The 20,623-nt window shown below is 44.0% G+C and overlaps 1 protein-coding gene across 1 annotated transcript in view; it reads right to left on the reverse strand.

Moving 5' to 3' along the window:
* LOC119321947 overlaps positions 1-19,841 on the reverse strand; it is a 23,106-nt gene extending 3,265 nt beyond the window's left edge. The window contains exons 1-2 of the mRNA XM_037595458.1: positions 19,406-19,841; positions 19,125-19,316 (exon numbers count right to left, since the gene is read on the reverse strand). The gene's annotated coding sequence lies outside the window, so the exon portion shown is untranslated. The remainder of the gene's footprint in view (positions 1-19,124; positions 19,317-19,405) is intronic.
* Between the last annotated feature and the right edge of the window lie 782 nt (positions 19,842-20,623).

Genomic DNA, 20,623 nt, shown 5'->3' on the forward strand with positions numbered 1-20,623 from the left:
GGAGGTGGCAGCAATGGCGGCGAGGGAGGAGATAGGCGGCGGCGGTGGGTTCTCGGGGAGAGGGGGAGAGAGATCTGGATGGAGTGAGGGCTGCTAGGGTTTGGGTTGGGGGAGAGAGACCTGAGAGGTGAGTGAGAGCCGTTGGATCCGTGGGATCTGGACGGTTCAGATCGGCTACATGGGAGTGATCCGTGGGAAGAGCCCTGATTGGTTCAGAAATTTTATGATTTAAAATAGTTTTTAAGTACTAAAACTAGGAGGTTTTGTGAAGCAGCTATCAAAAATATTTTCCAAAATGGCACAACTAGATTTATCACTCAATTTAGACCATATTTTATGGATGATCACAAATTTGCATGCATTTTTTATCTTTCTAGCTATTTTTAATCATTTTTGGAGTGCCCGAAATGAATTTTTTTTGAAGGAACTATCAAATAATTGTTGTAAAAATGAATCAAATCAATTTTATAAAATACTAGGCCATGTTTAATGCACAGTTGACCAAATGGTTGGGTGTCAAAAGCTTTGATCCACCTCTCGTGAAAAGGACAAATTTCTGCCGGTTCAGCTGGAGGCGGGTCAAATTTGAACTGCAGCTGCCTCATAGTTTGCTATTTATTTTTTCCAAAAATCATTTCTAGGTACATAAGTATCTATTTAATCAGAGAAACATCAAAAAATTTCCAAGATTCAACCACTAGGTAGGAACGGTCAAGCCCGCCGTTTTGACCGCATTTTGAAACGGGCATAAAAAATTCAAAAAAATTAAAAAATTGGGAAACCTTCGCATTGTGTCATTATATGTGGCCAAGTTCCCAGGAAAAATAACAAACTTGTAATACGGTAATTATTTTAAAAAAGTGTTCTCGGAAATGAGCTATCATGCGTGAATATTCATGGCTTTCAAGCCAAATGATCAATCTTATGGCCACATTTATGGCATAGTTTGTTCAAATGATCTCATATTGTGCACAAGGGTACATCTTGGAATTCCAAACAATGTTGCCTAAGGAAGTTTTCATTTTTTTTGCACGGAAAATTCATTTTTCATTTTCCGAGTGCCCAAAAGGTGGTTTTTTTGTGAAGGAACTACCAAATAATTGTTGTAAAAATGGATCAAATCAATTTTATAAAATACTAGGCCATGTTTAATGCACAATTGACCAAATGGTTGGGTGTCAAAATTTTTGATCCACCTCTCGTGAAAAGGACAAATTTCTGCTGGTTCAGCTGGAGGCGGGTCAAATTTGAACTGCAGCTGCCTCATAGTTTGCTATTTATTTTTTCCAAAAATCATTTCTAGGTACATAAGTATCTATTTAATCAGAGAAACATCAAAAAAATTCCAAGATTCAACCACTAGGTAGGAACGGTCAAGCCCGCCGTTTTGACCGCATTTTGAAACGGGCATAAAAAATTCAAAAAAATCAAAAAATTGGGAAACCTTCGCATTGTGTCATTATATATGGCCAAGTTCCCAGGAAAAATAACAAACTTGTAATACGGTAATTATTTTTAAAAAGTGTTCTCAGAAATGAGCTATCATGCGTGAAGATTCATGGCTTTCAAGCCAAATGATCAATCTTATGGCCACATTCATGGCATGATTTGTTCAAATGATCTCATATTGTGCACAAGGGTACATCTTGGAATTCCAAACAATGTTGTCTAAGGAAATTTTCATTTTTTTGCACGGAAAATTCATTTTTCATTTTTCGAGTGCCCAAAAGGTGGTTTTTTGTGAAGGAACTACCAAATAATTGTTGTAAAAATGGATTAAATCAATTTTATAAAATACTAGGCCATGTTTAATGCACAATTGACCAAATGGTTGGGTGTCAAAATTTTTGATCCACCTCTCGTGAAAAGGACAAACTTCTGCCGGTTCAGTTGGAGGTGGGTCAAATTTGAACTGCAGCTGCCTCATAGTTTGCTATTCTTTTTTCCAAAAATCATTTCTAGGTACATAAGTATCTATTTAATCAGAGAAACATCAAAAAATTTCCAAGATTCAACCACTAGGTAGGAACGGTCAAGCCCGCCGTTTTGACCGCATTTTGAAACGGGCATAAAAAATATAAAAAAATAAAAAATTGGGAAACCTTCGCATTGTGTCATTATATGTGGCCAAGTTCCCAGGAAAAATAACAAACTTGTAATACGATAATTATTTTAAAAAAGTGTTCTCAGAAATGAGCTATTATGCGGGAAGATTCATGGCTTTCAAGCCAAATGATCAATCTTATGGCCACATTCATGGCATAGTTTGTTCAAATGATCTCATATTGTGCACAAGGGTACATCTTCGAATTCCAAACAATGTTGCCTAAGGAAGTTTTCATTTTTTTTCACGGAAAATTCATTTTTCATTTTCCGAGTGCCCAAAAGGTGGTTTTTTTGTGAAGGAACTACCAAATAATTGTTACAAAAATGGACCAAATCAATTTTATAAAATACTAGGCCATATATAATGCACAATTGACAAAATGGTTGGGTGTCAAAAATTTTGATCCACCTCTGGTGAAAAAGACAAATTGCCGTCGATTCAATTGGAAGCGGGTCAAATTTGAACTGCAGCTGCCTCATAGTTTGCTATTTATTTTTTCCAAAAACCATTTCTAGGTAAATAAGTATCTATTTAATCAGAAATACATGGTTTGATGGCGAAACATCGAGGTTTGGACGGTGGCCGAGGGCCCCAACTCTAGAGCGCGTAAGCTCGCATGCCCGCCGCGTGGTCACCGCGTGACCATGGCGTTGCCATGTGTTCTGGGCGGCCTAGGCATGTCTAGTGGGTTGGGCACTCCCCAGGTAGGTGCTAGGAAGAAAATCACAACATAAGATTCTCACGAGGAGACCGATCGATGCTCAAACATGAATAAGCAGCCAAGTGTTTGATTTGAAGTACGAGAAATGCACGTGGCTAATTGGCGTGAGTTTTGGCTGAGGATGATCAGTTACTAAGAAGACCGTCTTCACAAATTTTCACCTCAAAAGGAGGAGCCTAGGTGGTACTTGCTTTACAAAGTACCACACTAGACATAAATACGAATGTTGAAGCTGGGCTCAAAATAATGAATGGATTGAGCTAGCATTTGGTGGAGGATGGTTATTTGGGCATAGAAAAGCACTGTAGAAAATGGATACCATTTGGACATGCCAAAGTGGTACTTCCTTCACAAAGTGCTGCTCTGATCAGAATAGGAAAATGAATATTTTTGAATTATTTTTGAACTAGGCAAGGAAGATTTTTACATATTTAACGAAGATATGACCCAAAGAATTTATGAGATTTTTTGGGGAATTTTGGGAATAACAGAAATATAGGTTGCTTCACAACCTAGGGCAAAAACCGCCACATGGACATGACACATAGGCAAAACTGATGAGATGGAGCCTAGTCATCACAACCCATCACAATCTACAAGGCTATGACCATCTATATTGGTCATTAACAACTAGAAATAAGGCAGCGGACTAGCATTGTTTGCTTTGTGACCTTTTCGTGTAAGGAAATTACGACCTTTCTGACCAAAATGGTTGCAATGGTTTAGGGTTTGGAGCCCCTCGAACAGCTTTTGACCAATTGGTCTGAAATGGTCATAGATCTATGACCAATTCTTCCAGGGTCACTGACAAAAGGTCACTAGTTGACATATTTCTTGTAGTGGAGCAGATGAGGACGGACGTGGCTCTGCGGGCGAGCAAAGGCCAGGTCGCGGTGTAAGCGAACGCGGCGGCTCGGTTGCACGCGCGTGTATAAAACTTGCGCTCTGGGCGCGCCCAGAGCACGCACGCTACATGTTCGACAGAAAGCCAGGGTGGCCTAGAGGTCTTGGGTGAGGCTGGTAATTAACAGGTCTAGATTAGAGGTAGCTAGGGGCTTAGTGGATATGGTTGTCGGGTCAGGGGATCAAGCTCACAATGTAAACTAAAAACTATGCCAAAACTGATCATGCACACAAGGTGCTCGACAGAATGCCATGGGCATCTAGGCATTTCTTTGGGTGGCAAAAAATCCCCAGATCAGAGTCTCTTTAGATGATAAAGAGGGTGGCAAGGTTGGTTTGACAAAAACAAAAACTCCCTGGTGCAAGTTTTTGAGAAAACCAAATCTAGACAGAAAATAAAGGGCATTATTGCATGGACCAAAAATATTCCAGTGGCTCCAATCTCCTGGACTTAAGGGTTTGGTAGGCTAGTCTATAAGCAGGAGAAACATCAAGGGCAATAGGGCAAGATAAAACATGGTTGCAGTACAAAATACTAAACTGGACCAGAATGAAGATGAGGATGATTTGCTCAAATTTTTCAAAGAACCTCAAAGGGTTTTTGCATAAAAATAAATTATATGCATCTACTGACATCTCCAAATTTATATGTAATTTGTAAAGAAATATTTAAATAGATTGCAGTGCAAACAACAAACCGATCCAGATTTGCAAACTTGAGATAGGGCTCAAAATCTCCAAATGAAAAAAGATATTTTTGCATAAAGGTGATGTGGGAACATCACATGACATCTCCAAATTTTGGTGGAATTTTTAAAGGTGTATTTAAAAGGGTTGTAGTGCAAAAGGGACCCTAAAACTTATGAAAAGTCATTTTAAAGAAATAAAGCTCAGCAAAAATAATTGTAGAAATAATTCTACTGATAAAAGAAATGGTCTTAGGAAGATATACAAGTCCATCCATATTTTTGAAAGGTTTCCACCTAGAAGGAAAAACTCAAAAATTCAGAGGGACAGAGTGATATGAAATTAAAAGATAAAACCAGAAAACAAAAATTTAATTTCCTGACAAAATTTTAATTAATAAATCAGTGTCAAAAATTTTGGGGTGTTACAACACTACCCCCTTAAGAAAAATCTCATCCCCGAGATTTGCGAAGGGCTGCTTTGAAAAGAATTACTCCTACTATCGCAAAGTAATATCACAAAAATAACCATCTTACCCAAGCAATAAAATGTGGCTATAGTGAATGGGCAATTAAGTGGTGTAAAACTACAGCGTGGAATACTGGCGCTGCGTGGAAAAATCTATGGTTGGGGGAAAACAAGAAATTTCTACTTTTGGTTACAGTAAATTTACAATAAATTTCTAAAAAAATACGCTGGTCGTACCCGAGAGCACAGTGCTCTCTTTGCCTGACAGGTGGGCCCGGGGTCCACTGTCAGTCTCTTCTTCTACCTCTGGCTCTCTCTTGTTCCTCTCTCTCGCGCGCTTTCCCGCGCTTTCTCCACCGGCGACGTCTAGCGCGTAGGGCATCTAGGCCGTACTGCGGTAGTGCGCGGCGTGCTAGCTGCCGGTGCAGCGTGCACTCACCTCGCGGGCCAGTGCACTGTCGGCACTGCTCGCGGATTCGCCTCCAAACACCGGTGATCGAGCGACGAGCGGCGCTGGTGGACTTCGCCCACCGTACACCGATCTCGAGCTATAAAATGACCGAGGTGCTCCTTTCTTCTTCCTCATATCTGGCCTCGCTTCTCCTTCTCATCCCTTCTCCTCCATTTCTGTTTGCAGGAGCTCGAAACGAGGCTCTAATGGCGGAGGTGTCTTAGAGTATACTAGAATATCATCAATTAACACACACCGATCTCGAGCTATAAAATGACCGAGGTGCTCCTTTCTTCTTCCTCATATCTGGCCTCGCTTCTCCTTCTCATCCCTTCTCCTCCATTTCTGTTTGCAGGAGCTCGAAACGAGGCTCTAATGGCGGAGGTGTCTTAGAGTATACTAGAATATCATCAATTAACACCACAACAAATTTGTCCATAAATTTCATAAACACTTTGTTCATCGGGTGGACAAAATATGCGGGGGCGTTTGTCAGTCCAAATGGCATTATTGTAAATTCATATAATCCGTATCTGGAGGTGAATATTGTCTTAGGGATGTCTTCTGTCCGTACCTTTAATTGATGATACCCCGACCTTAAATCAATTTTTCAGAAAACCTTGGCTTGTGCGAGCTGGTCAAATAAATCATTTATCCGTGGCATCGGATATTTGTTTTTGATGGTGACCATGTTGAATGCTCGATAGTCTATACATAATCTCAGTGTCCCATCCTTTTTCTTGGCAAATAATACTGGTGAGCCCCAAGGTGAGGAGCTGGCACGTATAAATCCTTTGTTCAATAATTCTTTTATTTGCTTCTTTAATTCTATCAACTAGGAGGGTGCCATTCTATAGGGTTTCTTGTAAATGGGGGTGGTTCGAGGTGCTAGTTCAATGCTGAATTCTATTTCCCGGTCTGGTGGCATATGCCTGGTACTTCTTCAGGAAACACGTCAGGGAACTCACACACCACTGGAACTTTTCTTAATTCTGAAATGTCCACCTTGTTCAACCTTGGTTGCCGTGATATTGGTCTTTCTTGGGCTGCAACTTTTATCGTCTTCCCGTGTTGATGAGTAAGAATTACAGTCCGATTTAAGCAGTCGATAAATCCCTTGTTGGTGGTTAACCAGTCCATCCCTAGGATAACGTCCAATCCCTTATTTTCCAATACAATGGGGTTTGCCTGAAACTTTAGTCCCTCCATCTCAATAACCACACATTGGCAGTAACTCTGAGTGATTAGCTTAATCCCGGGGGACTTGATGGTCATGGATTTTTCCAAGGGAAGCATCGAAAAATCATTTTGCAAAGAAAATTTCTTTGAAATGAACAAGTGAGAAGCTCCAGAATCAAACAAAACCGTGGCAGGTATTGTGTTGACAGGGAACGTACCGAGTACGATATCCGGGGCATTCTGTGCTTCCTCCTTGGTCACATGGTTCAAGTGACCCTTCTTGTGATTGTTATTGGGGTTGAAGTTGTTACGCTTGGGTGTTGGATTATTTCCACTGTTGTGCGGCTTGGGGGCCGAGTTCCTTGGCTTTGGGCACTGTTTGGCATAGTGTCCTTCCTCTCCACAAGCGTAGCAAGTAACACCTGGGTGATATGTAAAATCCTTGTCCCTTGCATGAATTTTTTTGTTTGGGCGTGGAACAATGGTTGTGGATTTGTTCGCTCCAATTTTTTGAAAATCAGTCTTGTTCCGGTTGTTGCGAGCATTAGTAGTCTTGTTCCTTTTGCGCTTGCGAAAATCCTCCAAGCTGCGGCGCTCATTTTCCAACGTAGTAGCCTTATCCACAAGTGTTTTGAAATCCGGAAAGGTGTGAACGACCAACTGGCATTTAAGTGCTGGTGCCAGACCATCCAAAAAATTTTCCATCTTTTTATATTCAGTCATATGCTCTTCGTTGGCATAACGAGATAATTGAGTAAACTGACTATTGTACTCGGTCACTGTCATACTTCTCTGCTTGAAGTCATCAAACTCCCTTTTCTTGATCTTCATAATGCTTCCGGGAATGTGCGCCCCATGAAAACCTTATTTAAATTCTTCCCAGGTGATGTTATTTTCATTGGGGTGCATGTGTAGAAAAATTTTCCACCATGATGCACCTGCTCCCGTGAGGTAATGAGGTGCGTAAAGTACTTTCTCACGGTTCGAATATTGTGTAATAATTAACTTCCTTTCAATGTCTCGAAGCCAATCATCAGCCTCAAGAGGTCTATCAATGTGAGAGAACTTTGGGGGACGCGTCTTTTGTAGTTCAGACAATTTGAAATGTTGTTGATATGGTTCACGGTGATTTCCCATATTGATAACATGATTCATCATTTCTTGATGCTGCTGCTGGCTTTGCTCATAAAGGCGGCATACTTGAGAAAATGTTGCTTCACTGCCTTGCTGACTTGACTGCCCCTGTGTGAAATTGTTGCTTGTCAGGGTACCATAATTTTCTTCTGGAGGACTTGGCATGGAACGAGTCCAGGGACGAGGCATTTTCCATTCTGGGGTATTTTTGCAGAACTCATGAGAAAAAACTAAGTGGCAAAAATAAATAATTTTGCAAAGGCGGAATTCTGAAAGACTACAAGATTTTTCAAAAAAATACTTGATTGCGCATGGAGAAGGACCGCTCAGTACATATCTTACACGCAAGCCGTAATTATACAATACGTCATTCAGGATGTGCGTACACATTTCTGACATGTTATTTATGCTAGTGTACTTCTCCGAGTTCCTACATGATGCGCACACAAACTACTTCTCACCAAACCTATATACATATAAACATATCATACAAGCTAGTACATCGCACGGCTGCTAGGCGCACTTAGTCGGAGATGGTAAGAACTTCCCTCGGCCTGCCAAGGATAAGACCCAGTGATGCTGGAGACTCAACCTCCTCCTCACTAATAGGCTCTAGGCGCGAAGTACTTGGTTGAGGAGCTGGTGCGGGTGGGGTAGGTGATGCAGCCCTGACTGGAGTAGGAGCAATGACTTGGTCAAACTCCTCAGTGGTAGGCAGGCGGCGAGCGGTGGCGAAGATGGCAGGTGTATAGGATGCTGAGGACGAGACGTAAGTCAGTGGTGGTGCTGTATGGAGGAGCTCCCTCCTGTTGGCGGAACAGCCCTGAACTAAGTCCATACGAGCAGCCACAAAGTCGTCCACGAGGTTATCAAAGGCTGCCTCAAGAGCTTTGAGATACTCCACCAACATCTCAATAGCCTCATCTCTCTCCCCCCTAGTGCAGGCGAACGCATAGTGACATGTGTATAGCACGTGGCATGGGAGGTAGCGGTAGCGACGAGCCTTCATCGAAGGAAGGGCATCTCGGAGATGAGCTATCGCCTCACGGGCAGCCATCTGCATGGCATGCCTCTCCGTAGGCATGGCCCTTCCCACAGATCGGAAGTGGCGTGACTCAGAACGTCCTCCCTTGAATTGCACCGCGGCCTGGTGCATGGACACGCTGTCGCTGGTGCATGGACATGCACCAGGCCACCGTGCAATTCAAGGGAGGACGTTCTGACTCACGCCGCTTCCGATTTGTGGGAAGGGCCATGCCTACGGAGAGGCATGCCATGCATATGGCTGCCCGTGAGGCGATAGCTCGTCTCAGGGATGCCGTCCCTTCGATGAAGGCTCATCGCTACCGCTACCTTCCTTGCCACGTGCCATACACATGTCACTATGCATTCGCTTGCACTAGGGGGGAGAGAGATGAGGCTATTGAAATGTTGGTTGAGTATCTCAAGGCTCTTGAGGCAGCCTTTGATAACCTCGTGGATGACTTTGTGGCAGCTCGTATGGACTTAGTTCAGGGTTGTTCCGCCAACAGGAGGGAGCTCCTCCATACAACACCACCACTGACTTACGTCTCGTCCTCAGCATCCTATGCACCTGCCATCTTTGCCAACGCTCGCCGCCTGCCTACCACTGAAGAGTTTGACCAAGTCATTGCTCCAACTCAAGTCAGGGCTGCACCACCTACCGCGTCCGCACCAGCTCCTCAACACAGTACTTCGCGCCCGGAGGCTATTAGTGAGGAGGAGGTTGAGTCTCCAGCATCACTGGGTCTTATCCTTGGCAGGCCAAGGGAAGTTCTCACCATCTCCGACTGAGTGCGCCTAGCAGCCGTGTGATGTACCAGCTTGTATGATATATTTATATGTATATAGGTTCGGTGAGAAGTAGTTTCTGTGCGCATCATATAGGAACTCGAAGAAGTGCACTAGCCTAAATAACATGTCAGGAATGTGTACGCACATCCTGAGTGATGTATTGTATAATTACAGCTTGTGTGTAAGATATGTACTGAGCGGTCCTTCTGCATGCGCAATCAAGTATTTTCTTGAAAAATCTTGAAGTCTTTAAAAATTCCGCCTTTGCAAAATTATTTATTTTTGCCACTCAGTTTTTTCTCATGAGTTCTACAAAAATACCCCACAGTGGAAAATGCCTCGTCCCTGGACTCGTTCCATGCCAAGTCCGCCCGAAAAAAATTATAGTACCCAGACAAGCAATAATTTCACACAGGGGCAGTCAAGTCAGCAAGGCAGTGAAGCAGCATTTTCTCAAGTATGCCGTCTTTATGAGCAAAGCCAACAACAGCATCAAGAAATGATGAACCATGTTATCAATATGGGAAATCATCGTGAACCATATCATCAGCATTCCAAATTGTCTGAACTACAAAAGACACATCCCCCAACATTCTCTCACACTTATAGACCACTTGAGACCGATGATTGGCTTTGAGACATTGAAAAGAAGTTAATTATTGCACAATGTTCTGACCGTGAGAAAGTACTTTATGCACCTCACTACCTCACGGGAGCAACTGCATCATGATGGAAAAATTTCCTATACATGCACCCCAATGAAAATAACATCACCTGGAAAGAATTTAAAGAAGGTTTTCGTGGGGCACACATTCCCGGAAGCATTATGAAGATCAAGAAAAGAAAGTTTGATGACCTCAAGGAGAGAAGTATGACAGTGACTGAGTACAATAGTCAGTTTACTCAATTATCTCATTATGCCAACGAAGAGCATATGACTGAAAATAAAAAGATGGAAAATTTTCTGGACGGTCTGGCACCAGCACTTAAATGCCAGTTGGTCGTTCACACCTTTCCGGATTTCAAAACACTTGTGGATAAGGCTATTACGTTGGAAAATGAGCGCCGCAGCTTGGAGGATATTCACAAGCGCAAAAGGGACAAGACTACTAATGCTCGCAACAACCGAAACAAGACTGATTTTCAGAAATTTGGAGCGAACAAATCCACAACCATTGTTCCCCGCCCAAACAAAAAAATTCATGCAAGGGACAAGGATTTTACATATCACCCAGGTGTTACTTGCTACGCTTGTGGAGAGGAAGGACACTATGCCAAACAGTGCCCAAAGCCAAGGAACTCGGCCCCCAAACCGAACAACAGTGGACATAATCCTTCACCCAAGCGTAACAACTTCAACCCCAATAACAATCACAAAAAGGGTTACTTGAACCATGTGACCAAGGAGGAAGCACCGAATGCCCCGGATATCGTACTCGGTACGTTCCATGTCAACACAATATCTGCCACGGTTTTGTTTGATTCTGGAGCTTCTCACTCGTTCATTTGAAAGATATTTGCTTTGCAAAATGTTTTTTCGATGCTTCCCTTGGAAAAATCCATGACCATCAAGTCCCCTGGGATTAAGCAAATCACTCAGAGTTACTGCCAAGGTGTGGTTATTGAGATGGAGGGACTAAAGTTTCAGGCAAACCCCATTGTATTGGAAAATAAGGGACTGGACGTTATCCTAGGGATGGAGTGGTTAACCACCAACAAGGGATTTATCGACTGTTTCAATCGAACTGTAATTCTTACTCATCAACACGGGAAGACGATAAAAGTTGCAGCCCAAGAAAGACCAATATCACGACAACCAAGGTTGAACAAGGTGGACATTTCAGAGTTAAGAAAAGTTCCAGTGGTGTGTGAGTTCCCTGACGTGTTTCCCGAAGAAGTACCAGGCATATGCCACCAGACCGGGAAATAGAATTCAGCATTGAACTAGCACCTCGAACCACCCCCATTTACAAGAAACCCTATAGAATGGCACCCTCCGAGTTGATAGAATTAAAGAAGCAAATAAAAGAATTATTGAACAAAGGATTTATACGGGCCAGCTCCTCACCTTGGGGTTCACCAGTATTATTTGCCAAGAAAAAGGATGGGACACTGAGATTATGTATAGACTATCGAGCATTCAACATGGTCACCATCAAAAACAAATATCCGATGCCACGGATAAATGATTTATTTGACTAGCTCGCACAAGCCAAGGTTTTCTGAAAAATTGATTTAAGGTCGGGGTATCATCAATTAAAGGTACGGACAGAAGACATCCCTAAGACAACATTCACCTCCAGATACGGATTATATGAATTTATAGTAATGCCATTTGGACTGACAAACGCCCCCGCATATTTTGTCCACCTCATGAAAAAGTGTTTATGAAATTTATGGACAAATTTGTTGTGGTGTTCATCGATGATATTCTGGTATACTCTAAGACACTAGAAGAACATGCTGAACATCTCAGAATTGTACTGGGAGAATTAAGGAAACATCAATTATATGCCAAATTCAGCAAATGTGAATTTTGGTTAAGATAGGTTGGTTTTCTAGGCCACGTATTGACCCAAAAAGGTGTTGCCGTGGACCCAGAAAAATCAAGGTCGTACTTGGCTGGAAACCACCAGCTAACGTAACAGATGTACGAAGTTTTCTAGGAATGGCTGGATATTACCGAAGGTTTATTGAGGAGTTCTCCACCATAGCAAAACCAATGACACAGTTACTCAAGAAGGATAAGAAATTTGTATGGGCTGAAGCGTGCGAGAAAAGTTTCTAAGAACTCAAAAGGAAATTAACAACAACACCAGTATTGATTGTACCAGACATACACAAAAGTTTTGAAGTATATTGTGACGCATCCCAAAAGGGCCTCGGATGCGTATTAATGAAAGAAGGCAAAGTAGTCGCATACGCTTCCAGCAGCTACGAAAGCATGAAGAAAATTATCCTACTCATGACTTGGAACTGGCAGCAGTCATTCATACACTCAGAGTGAAGGCACTTTTTGCTTGGAAATTGTTGTGAAATATATACGGACCATAAATGCCTAAAATATATTTGCACACAATCCGAACTCAATTTACGACAACGGCGCTAGTTGAAATTAGTGAAAGATTACGATGTTGGCATTCACTACCATCTAGAAAAGGCGATTATAGTGGCAAATGCTCTTAGTCGAAACCCCAGCTCGGGCAACGACAGTCTACAGAACTTGAGACCTAAATTTCAGTAGGAGTTCGCCAAACTTAACTTGGTGATGGTCACTGACGGCAATGTGTCAAATTTGGAAATACAGCCCACCCTAATAGAATAGATTAAGAAGGCTCAGCATGGACACCCCAGCATCAAAGGCATACAAAGAAAAGTGAGTCTGGGCAAGGCCTCAGAATTCGTCATAGGCAATAAAGGAATATTATGATACGGAGACAGACTTTGCGTACCAAATATAGAGAACCTCAAACAGCAAATTCTAGCCAAAGGCCACACCGCTCCATATTCAATCCATCCTGGAGGAACCAAACTGCACAAGGACATTCAGAAAAAAATTTGGTGGCATGGTATGAAGAGGGATATAGCCACCTTCGTTGCATGTTGTGATTCATGTCAGTGCATTAAGCCGAGTACCAAAAACCAGCAGAACTATTACAGCCAAACATGATACCTGAGTGAAAATGGGACGAAATTGGAATGGATTTTATCGTCGGACTACCTCGGTCACAACACGAAAATGATGCCATATGGGTCATCACAGGTAGATTAACTAAGGTGGCACATTTCATCCCAGTAAAAACGACCGACACTATTCAGAAGCTTGCCAAACTTTATCTTTCCCGTATAGTTTGTCTGCATGGGATTCCAAAGACTATAATATCCGACAGAGGCACTCAATTCGTCTCAAGATTTTGGGATCATTTACAACAAGCTCTGGAAACTCAACTAGTATTCAGTACAGTATACCACCCCCAGACTGGAGGACAAACTGAACGTGTGAACCAAATTCTAGAGGACATGCTAAGAGCATGTGTTCTCACCTATGAAACCAGTTGGGAAGAAAGCCTGTCGTATACCGAGTTCGCATACAACAACAGTTACCAAGCCAATCTACAAATGGCACCTTTTGAAGCATTGTACGGGCGAAGATGTCGTACCCCATTAAATTGGTCAGAAACAGGAGACAGTCGTATCTTCGGCCCCGACATACTCAAGCAAGCTGAGGAGAAAGTTAGACTAATCAGGGATCGACTCAAGACAGCCCAGAACCGACAAAAGAGTTATTACGATCAAAAGCATCGTGAAATCAGATTTGAACCCGGTGAATATGTGTATCTACGAGTATCTCCTATGAGGGGCCTGCAACGATTTAAAGTTAAAGGAAAGCTAGCTCCACGGTTTATTGGACCCTTTTGTGTGACTGCGCGAAGAGGCACAGTAGCCTACCAGCTAGACCTCCCCAAAGTATTGTCAGACGTACACGACATGTTTTACATCTCACAGTTGAGGAAATGTGTAAGCAACCAAAGAAGCATGTATCTCATGAGAACATTGACATACAACCAGACCTCACCTACACGGAACGACCAATAAAAATATTGGAGAAGTCCGAAAAAAGGACCCGTCAGAAAACAATTAAGTTTTTTAAGGTTCAGTGGACTAATCACAACAAGGATGAATTAACATGGGAAGGAGAGGATTTTCTTCGGACAGAGTACCCACACCTATTTAAGGATCAGCTGAAATCTCGGGGACGAGATTTTTCCTAAGGGGTAGGTGTTGTAACACTTCAAAAATTTTGATTTGGTTTTGATCAAATTCTCTAATTAATTGGAAGGAGGCTATTTAATGTTTTAAAAAAAGACTCTCCTTCTCAAAAAAAAATTCTATGACAATTTTTTTTATGGTTCTTTCCAACCTTGATTTTTGGTTTTGAGGTTTTTCATCTTGTGTTGGCTCAACACAAATAATTTTGAAGGGTTTATACAATTCCTTTTTATTAAAAAAGTATTCCTATAAATTATGGATTTATTCTTTCCCATTCAAAAGATTTCTCTTTTGCCATGACCTATGTGAAAACTTTCTTCCAAACCCACCCCACTTTGGGTCAACCCAAGCATCCAATTCCAGCAAGTTTCAACTTCCCCTAGATTTTATTTCTATTTATTTTAACTCAAAATCCTTTCTGTCATTTAATTTGAACCTTAGAGATTTACAAAGGAACTGCCAAATTTTCTTTGAGTTTTGACTCCAAATAAACTCCTCTAGCTAGTCCTTAGCACCCTCAACCAAGATTCATCAAGATCTGCTGGCCAACAGTTTAAAATTTTCAAAATTTGCTTGCTGCAAATTTGGACCAGATTTATCATTTTTGATGAAATTCATTCTTTTTCTTTTCCTAAAAATCTGAGATAATTCAGGCAGTCTCCAGATGCATCAAGAGATCACCTCACCAAGGATCAGCTCAAGGAAAATTTTCCACGTGCCTAAATCATTTCGTCGAACAGCAGATGTGCACTGTTTCTGTCAAATTCGGAAAAGTTCAGTGTTCAGTTTTCAGTGCCAGTGTCGTCTTCTTCAGAACCCCGGCGTCGATCTCGACAGTGCACGCGTTGGCGCTCCCCCTTCTTATCCATCGCGTTGCACGGTCGTCTGGACGAATGCGAGCATCGGCGGTGAGCTAGCAGGAGTACATTGCCCACGTGAGCGGCGGCAGCAACGTTCACTGCGGCCACCAGAGAGGCTCAGCGTGGTATGGCGCCGTCCAACACCGCCAACACCACCAGGAGCCGCCGCGTGGCCGTCCCCTTCCCCGTGCGTGCTGTAGAACCATCGCCGTGGCTTGAGAGGCGCAGAGCGCGCTCTCTGCCGCCGACGTGCTCGTGAGGCCATTTCGTCGAAGGCCTGGAGTATCGCCCAAGTTGTACCAAGATTAGCTGTTGAATGGAGCCAGTGGACCAATCCGAAGACGCCCAGTCACCTAAACCTCCAGCCCGACCACTGCCTCACCGTAATCACTCGCCGGAGTAATCCCGTTCTCGGCAACCGCCTCGGGCCGGCTATAAATGGAGGTCCCGAGCTCGCCTTCGACCCAACACCACTCCTCCACTTCACCAGGACCACGACCAGCCACTAGAAGGACCTCGAGGAGGCCTTCTTCCCCGACTCTGGCTGCCCCGATCCGCTTCGGGCTCCGGCAAGGTTCTCTCTAGTGAGAGCACACCCGCCCCCCAAACCGCGTCAGTAGCCTCCTAGTACTCCCACTCCTCTAACCCGCGCTTCAATTTGGCATCTGCAGCCCTCCTCGGTGAGATCCATCCTCGACCGAACCACCATCCGTCGAAGAGGAGGCCGCCGTCGACGTGGTGCTCGCCGACGACCAACTCCACCACCCACAGACGCGGGAGAGCTCCGTGAGTCCGTAGGTACCATCCACTCCACCTGCCTCGCCGTGGATCGCCGCCGGCGACCACCGCGAGCCTCGGGCGCCGGCGGGACTCTGTTCTGATATTTAAACCTGACGGGTGGGACCCCCTCGTCAGCCTTTTCTCTTTTATTCGAAACGTTTTCTGAAAGCGCCTTCGGGCAAAATACGTTTTCTAACGGAAACGTTTTCTGTTTTTTTAACTAGCCCCTGGAAAGTTTTTGTTTCATCACAGATTAGTACCTGGACTAAAACCTTTATAACTTTTAAACAAAAGATGATTTTGAGCTGATTCTTTTTTCTGTCATCTTTATTTTTCTATCTAGCTTTTTATCATATTTATTTGAAAAATATTTGGAACATTTTTTATGCACGCACGGTATTTACGTTAGTATCTGATTTCTTTTATAATGTAGATACCGAAGGAGGTGACGGAGCCGCAAACTTCACCGAGCTAGACTCCGACTACTCCGAACCAGGCAAGCATGTTTGCTTGAGTAGTTTTCTGATGGCATGTTTATATAAGCATTAGTGAATGTTGTATTGCATGAAAGGCAAGCTACAAGTGAGTTTCAAAATTTGATGTGTTCATATGATGGTGAGATAACCTGATCATGTGGTGGGCAAGTTGGTGTTGTTGAAGCATGCTAGTCTTATGTCAACCATTTAACTCCGGTATTAACGTGGATCAAGTCATGTTCCCGTTCGTCCCCTTTTTTGTGCCGCCACATGTCTTCTGCAAAGAATGCGGTCTAGTCAGTTGCAAACATCTTTCCTTGTACACACCAAATAGAGGGGCCGTGATGAGGGTTCCATGGCCCTGGATTAAAGCCCGTCATCCGGTCAAGGGCATGGGTGTTTCCGGTTGGGACCGAGAGGGGGGCACCCCTTAGAGCGCGCGATATAAATTTGATCCCATGCTATTCGAGATTGTAGCCTCCCCGTCTTAGAGTTTTTCTTGAACGTTGTTGCCTAGGGTGATTCCTGGCAGCGGAATGTGGAATGGGTGTGTACTGGTTAGATGTGTTTCTTATAAAATACCGTAAACAGAACTAGTCCTTTGTGTCTACGGAAATCCGTTGGTTGTGGGTAAAGAGTACAAACTCTGCAGAGTCAAACCATTCGAGTAACTGTGTCCATGGTCAATGACTGTGATCAACATATCAATGTAAGTATCAGTGTCATTCTCAATGTCCGTCTCAGCATCAGTCTTAGTGTCAGTCTCAATGACAATCTCCGGTGAATAAACATGAGTGGTAAACCCGGCTGAATGTTATTCCTGTGAATGGACTAACCAGTTTATTATTATGTACTAAGTATTTCCTTGGGATGATTTAAATCCGTGAGCTATTTGAATTCAAATAGTGAAATATAAGCCCTTTATGTGATGTCGCTCAGACGTTCGACTGTGGCATTCTTGTTATTTACTTTTGATATAAGCCCTTTATGTGATATCGCTCAGACGTCCGACTGTGGCATTCTTGTTATTTACTTTTGATATAAGCCCTTTATGTGATGTCGCTCAGACGTCCGACTGTGGCATTCTCGTTATTTACTTTTGATATAAGCCCTTTATGTGATGTCGCTCAGACATCCGACTGTGGCATCCATGTTATTTACTTTTATTATAAGCCCTTTTCGAGATGTCGCTTAGACGTCTGACTGTGGCACATACTGTCATTTACATTTCAATATAAGCAATTTATGTGGTGTCGCCCTGACGCCCGACTGCGGCATGTTAATTTATTTTTACCTTTCGAGGCGTCGCTTCAGACACACGATCGGTCTTCAGTTATTTTATTAGGATTTCGGGAGGACTACCGCCTGACTTCCTTTTTATTCAACATGCGGTGCAAAATTTACTATCCGAGTGCGCATTACTAGTTTACTCATGTGCATCTTGTTTACATTTGTTATATCTTATGTCCAAACTGTCTTGCGAGTACATTCAAAGTACTCACCTGGCTTGTTGATTTGGCCAGATGTTGACGAAGGCGGTCTTATGGATGAAGAGTACGATAGCGAGTCCGACGCCTAGAGGAGTCCCAGTCAGTCTCATGCGATCCTGGAGTTGGTCACTTGTATTATATACGCTTCCGCTACCCTAATAAAAATCATTGAGCCTCACTCCGGCACTTGATGAGCTGTAAGATTTAGGAGTTATGTCACCCACTTCACTGTGACATAACCATCACCACTTTTATTACGAGTCAGTAGTTATGCCACCATACTTATTGTGTCATATCCGCCTTTATGTATAATATCGGCATGCTTGTAATAAATTGTTGAGCAGTCTCAGCTCAACCCTGTATAATATTTAGTACTTCTGGATTTCTGTATCAAGGATTTGTCTACCAGTAAAAAGGATTTTCCTATGCTGGTCTGATAGAATGGTCGATTTTTCAATAAATATTTTATTGAAAAACCGGTCCTAGATTTATTTGCTAAAATCGGTGCATCAAGAACGACGGTGTTGTTTGGTCACAACGTGTGAAGTCTTGGAGGTGAGAATTACAAGAAATCAATATTGTGAGCTGGCATTCAGTTAACGCGCACACAGTACAAAGATTGCAGCTAAACGGAACCTATGAACCAGGAAGGAACACATGCAGCATGCACATACAAATTACTGAAATTTGGAGAGCATGGTGTTCTGCACCTGACCACAGGAAAGCACCACTATTTGTTTTGTCAGTAAACGTCATTAGCTTGTCTATATGTAGATACTTTTTCTTATAAGAAAATGCCATCAGTTTGCCTATGTGCGAGTCCACTAAAATATATTGCTTGAGATTTGACTTGGGGCCAGACAACTTGCTACTCCCTCCATCCAGAATTACTTGTTGCGGAAATGGATGTATATAAATCTAGATACGTCCATTTCTGCGACGAGTAATTCCAAACAGAGGGAGTACATGGATTGGAATGGTGTAAACACACACATGACATGACCAAAAAATGAACGATTCCTCTGCTGCTGCATGTTTTCCTTCTATGTGTGCAAACCTTCTGTTGCTTATGTGCAGCTTTGCTTGGGCAAATCTTTTATTTTTTTTATGGGTATAAAAAGACAGTAGAACTCTGTTAGATATCTGTCCTTTGTGCAGTTTAAAGTAGCAAGTTTCTTATTTTGGAATCATGAAGAACAGGTCGGATCTGCCCAAGGAAGCAGCCGCATAACAGAGGAGAGGAGAGTGCTGCAAGCTTTGGACTTGGCAGGAGGAGGGCGTACCTTGGCCCGTGGGGAAGGGGGCCGGAGATGCGGCAGGTGTCTTGTACGTCGTCGTGGACGGGATCGACCTGATGCGTCGCGCTGCTGTTGTGGTTGGGTGCGGAAGATCAGATCAGAGAGAGGTCGCCGCAGTTGGGTCTCTTCTCCCCCGCAACAGCTTCTCCATGGCCCCCTTCAATTCACACAACCAACCTACTAAGTCACAAGCGCACTCACTCACCAGATGTGGAGATGAAGAAAAGCAGTAGAAGAAGACAAGGGGAGGCGGGATTCGTACTCACCACCATAGTCGAGCTCGACCTCGAGCTCGAGGTCTTGGAGGAGATCCGGTGCTGCGGTTGCCATGTGGAAGAGAGGGGCTATAGTTTCGGGTGCGACGAGAGGTTTGACGCGGCGGCTACGGGGTGGAGCTCCCGTCACCGGCGGTCCTATGCTGCTCGCCCTGCCCAACCATGGTGGCGGCGCGACCGGAGAGGTTGCCGTGCTCCTCCGCGGCGACCGGAGAGGAGAGGAGGCGAACCGTGGTGTCCGGGGGAGGAAGAAAGTGGTCGCGGGCGCCGCCGTCGCGTGGAGGTGGAGGAGGCATCGGCGGCGGCGGCGGCGGAGGGAGAAGACGGAGCCGCGGCGGCGTGGGATTGGAATTGGATTTGGGGATCGTTCGTTTGGTTCCGTTCTCTTTTGCTTTGCGTTTGCCTGTGACGTGATGTGTGTTGGGAAACCGGGGCCACCATGATGGTGGCGGCGGCTAGCGCCAGTCGCTAGGGATATCCCCGTTTCTGCTTCTTACGTTAAATGGGTATTTATCCTTTTGAACCCCTAGTTCCTATATAAAGCAACGAAGAGACATCATTGTAATCCCTGATCATTGATTAATAAAGCTGGTCTCCTCCATATCTCTTTGTGTCTTTTACTTTCGTGTTCGACTACTTCGTCTACGACGCTCGCTCCCGCTCCGCAACCTTGGACCGGACTCGTCGGCAGGAGTTGCGGAACACGTTATCAGCACGCTTCGCTCCATCAACTCTCCGTCAAGCCTGCGTCAAGCCTGCATCACGCAGGCTTTCGTCGATCCCGCGGAGGTATAAGATCCGAACCCCACTTTTGCAAAAATGGACTCATCTCGTTACTGCGATTCCGTTTTTGCGATTAGAATATTTTTCGGATTTAATCTACCTATGGTGTGGATTTTCCTCCCAAGAACCGAGCGAACGATCACGTCGCCGACCAATGTCGATGTTCTTGGATTAAGAGGAACTTGTTGACTACACTATAGGGAGTTGGTACAGATCGCGATCCAGATGATCGCGGTACCGCCGCAAAAGCACCAGATGTGCCATGCGCCGTCGTTTTCCCAGACGAACGCGGCAAAGATCGCATCCTGAGGCCAGCGTCCAGATGACGCCCTGCTGTCCGCGACCCCGCTGGTCGCCGGCGCAGCCCCGCTGGCCGCGATGCGCCCCTCCGCCCTGTCTCGCTGGCGCATGCTTGCCGCAGCCCGC

Source organism: Triticum dicoccoides, chromosome 6B (assembly GCF_002162155.2).
Source record: "Triticum dicoccoides isolate Atlit2015 ecotype Zavitan chromosome 6B, WEW_v2.0, whole genome shotgun sequence".
NCBI classification, from domain to species: domain Eukaryota; kingdom Viridiplantae; phylum Streptophyta; class Magnoliopsida; order Poales; family Poaceae; genus Triticum; species Triticum dicoccoides.